Genomic DNA, 4,332 nt, shown 5'->3' on the forward strand with positions numbered 1-4,332 from the left:
AAAAAAAGAAATGTACTCATTATCTTGCCCATGTAATTGTAACCCCTCTTATGGTATTTTCACAATAAAAATAAATAAATAAATGGAATAGAATTGAAGACCCAGAAATGAACCCAGAGACTATGGCCACCTAATCTTTGATAAGGGAGCCCAAATCACAGAGTGTAGGAAAGACAGCCTCTTCAACACATAGTGCTGCCAGAACTGGCTAAACATGTGTAAACTCAAGAAAGATCCTCTTTGTATCACCCTGCACCAGCATCAATTCCTAATGGATCAAAGACCTTCATTGTAAGACCAGATACACTGAAAATAGTACAAGAAGGCATAGGAGAAACACTAGGGTTTCTTGGCATGGATTGAAACTTCCTAAGTAAAGTTACAGAATCACAACAAATCAAAGTAAGACTGGATAAATGGGATTGCATCAAACTGAAGAGTTTCTGCATGGCAAAGGACATAGCTAGAAAAATAAATAGAAAGCCCATAGAATGGGAGAAGATATTTACTAGCTATACATCAGACAAGAGCCTCATATCTAAAATATACTTAGAGCTCAAAATATTAAACCAAAAAAAAATTCTCAAAGAAACAACAACTCCTATCACCAAATGCATGTTACACACACACAGAGAGAGAGAGAGAGAGAGAGAGAGAGAGAGATAGAAAAGGTCAACAAGGACATAAAAAAAGATGCAGAAGCAAAGAAGGGAGAAAGAGGGGGGAAAGGAAAAGGCAGGAATATGGAAGAAGGAAGGAAGAAAGGAAGGCTAACTCTACTGTAAGTCACCTATGGGGCTGGTAGCAGATAACTATCATCCTAGCACTCAGGAGGCTGAAAGAGAAGAACTGTGAGTTCCTAGTCAGGGTTTAAGACAGATCCTGTCTCAAATAAAAAACAAAAAAGGAAAAACAAAATAGTACACACATTATAAGAATGAACATTAATGATATTATTAGGTGAAACAAGCCAGCTACAAAATGACACCTAATATGTGATTCTACTTATGAAAACTACCTGGGGTATAGTGAAAAGAGAGAAAAGACAAAATGGTGGTTGGACAGTTTCAGTTTGGAATGATGAAAATACTCTGGAGATGGTTGATGGTGATGGTTACATAACACTGAGAATTGTACACTAAGTTACAGTTAAAAGGGTAATTTTATGTTATTATGTATTAGATGTGGTTATATTTTACCATAATAAAGTGTTATATTTTACCATAATAAGGGAAAATGAACAATAAAACTTCTTGAATAATCCAAAAGTAAATGTTTTAAAACAGAAGAAATAGGGGGCTGGGTGCCAATGGCTCACACCTGCAATCCTAGCTACTCAAGAGGCTGAAATCTGCAGATTATGATTCAAAGCCAGCCCAGGCAGAAAAGTCCCTGGGAGACTCTTATCTCCAATTAACTACTCAAAAACTGGAAGTCGTGCTGTGGTAGTATGATAGAGTGGTGGTCTTGAGCAAAAGATCTCAAGGACAGCTCCCAGGCCCTGAGTTCAAGGCCCACAAACAATAAAAAAAGAAGAAGATGAAATAGGGGAACAAAGAATAGGTAGGACAAATATAAAACACAATAGCCTACCAGTAACTAAAAATTGAAAACAAAATTCCCATATGTTAAAACAATAAATATGTAAACATTCCCTACAGTTCATAATGAATAGACTTTTCCTAAAAATAAAAAAGTTGTCTGGAAAGTTATACCTTTCACTATCACCTTTAAGACATTCTTCCTGTCTTGGCTCTGGAGTCCAAATTATGCTAAACCAAATGAATGGTGTGACTGGAAGGATGCTATACCAAATACTCTTGAGGGAGCCTTAGCACTGGCCCCAGGGAAGATGAAAGATCAAAATAACTCTAAGATACGATTTTAATTGCACCCCTTGAGAATCACTTCCTTCTCTCACCAGAAACCACTTTCTAACATCTCTGCATCATACCCCACTACTCTACAGCAAAAATAACTAGTACATAAAACTCACTTGAAATTTTTACTGCAGAGGAGACAGTGAAAGGTCTGGCTATCTGGAGGTGACTACAGACTTTTTATACAAATGCTCCTCCATTTACCCGGAGTTAAGTGCTGATAAACCCTCATAAGTGAAAAATATCCTAACAAAAAATGCACTAGCCTGACACCCATCGATTATACCTATAATCCTAACTACTCATGAGGTTGGGCTCTGAGGATCACTGTTCAAAGCCAACCTGGGCAGAAAAGTCTGTGAAAATCTTATCTCCAATCAACTAGCAAAACGCTGGAAGTAGAGTCGTGAATCAAGTGGTAGAACACTAGCCTTGGGCAGAAAAGTTCAAGGATAGCTCCTAGGCCCTGAGTTCAAGCCCCAGTGCCAGCACACACACAAAGTGCTAACTTCAGCTAACTTGCCAAACACCATAACTTAGCAAGCTTCAGGCAGCAAGTCCTGGACACAGTTTATTTTCAGGATTGAGAGGCTGTCTGGGAGCTGCTACCCGCTGCTACCTGCTATATTCCCAGAATCTCAAGGAATTATCAAACCTATATTAAGGGTTTGTCACAAAACCCTAGCCTGGGGAAAGATCAAAATCCAAAGAACCACTTCTATTAAGTACTTATGGCTTTGGCATCATCATGAAATAGAAAAGTGTAAGTGGAACTCAGTCAGTCTGCCTTGGTCAAAGTATCAGTCCACCTTAGGACCACACCTCAAGGACCAGCTTCTACTAGCTGTCACTGCTGTCCCACACTTACCTCTTGCCACACTTATTTCCCTTGAAAACTGCAGGGAAAAAAATCTACAGTTAGCCTTGTGTAACCTTAGGATTGTCAGGACTAGACCTTGGGTCTGCACCTTGAGAAAATACAGACTTGGTCTTTCTTTTGGGGGCTGTCCACACCTAACTCCATCATGAAAAGTAAGTAAGTTTCTCCCTGTTTGAACTTCACTGTTTTTTTTGATACATCTATACCTGGATACTAGCCCCAGAGGAAATCCCTTATGCATTACAATATGAATGCAATTTTTGCCTACATTTGGTGTTTCTGGCTATATGGTTTAATCAGATCATCTTCAGTATAATAATAGATCCTATCCTAACATGTTATATTGATGCTCAGCTACCCATTTCTCCCTCAACATAATGCTTCCTTAAACTTCCTATACTAATGATTCATAAAATAATGCCTTATTGTTAAGAACTTTGATGAATTCTAAACTTGGTATTAGAAACCTGTTCGACATTATCCTTAATAACTTTCTTTATTTTTCTCAATTAAATATGACATCTTCCTATTATTTTTATGCCTATACCAGGTAATAAAATTCCTTTTCATTAATCATTTATTTTCTGCATTTAGTATTATTAACATCACTGTGATTTTATAACTTTTGGTTATATTAGTAAAGCTGTAGGGGTATGTTGTTTTGGTGCCAGTACTGGGGCTTGAACTCAAATCCTTACACTCTTGCTTAGCTTTTTCCACTCAAGGCTGGTGTTTTACTATTTCAGTCACACCTCCACTTCTGACTTTTGCTGCTTAGTTGGAAAAGAGTTTCTCACAGACTTTCCTGCATAGGCTGGAGTCAAACCACAATCCTCAGATCTCAGCCTCCTGAGTAACTAAAATTATAGGTATGAACCACTGGGAAGCTATGTATTTCTAAGTGATAGAGGATTAGAGACGTTTGGTAAAATAAATCTGAGTGACAGAACACTGCCCATAAATTTTCTGTGTGATATATTTGAATTGAGTGGCTTGAATCTATTCTTTTAGGTTCATATGAATTCATTGTTGTTCATTACAGTTTTTAAATGGTCATGATTAAAGTTCATCTTAAGTTACTTTGCAATTATATTTATTGGTAGTATTATTACAAAAAATACATTATTTATCTGGAACTATTTTATATATTAGGCAACTGTACTTCAACACAGTTTTCACAAGAGCTTTGAATAATAGATGTTAACTTGCCCAATGTACAAGCAATACCTCATAAGACATTTGAACCCAAATCAAGGTTATTTTATCCTTTATTTTTCTTTAAGTATGTGACATAATAGGACTACTGATTTAAGTATTATAGGACTGAGTCAATCACTTGTGAAGCTAATCCAGTTGTGGAATATCACCATGTAGGTTGCTAAAGAGGTCCTTCCTCACCAAACTGAGCCCATTCTTCCTAAAATTACATCCCCAGTTTTTTCTTAGGAAGGCCCATTCTTTCTTCCTTGGGCACATTCACAGTTCTACACTCAACAACTGGAATATCCAATATTGACATTAAAATGTCCAGGATAGCCAGCAGCAGTAGTGACTCACACCCAAAATCCTAGC

The sequence above is a fragment of the Dipodomys ordii genome, unplaced genomic scaffold (genome assembly GCF_000151885.1).
Source record: "Dipodomys ordii isolate 6190 unplaced genomic scaffold, Dord_2.0 Scaffold218, whole genome shotgun sequence".
NCBI classification, from domain to species: Eukaryota; Metazoa; Chordata; class Mammalia; order Rodentia; family Heteromyidae; genus Dipodomys; species Dipodomys ordii.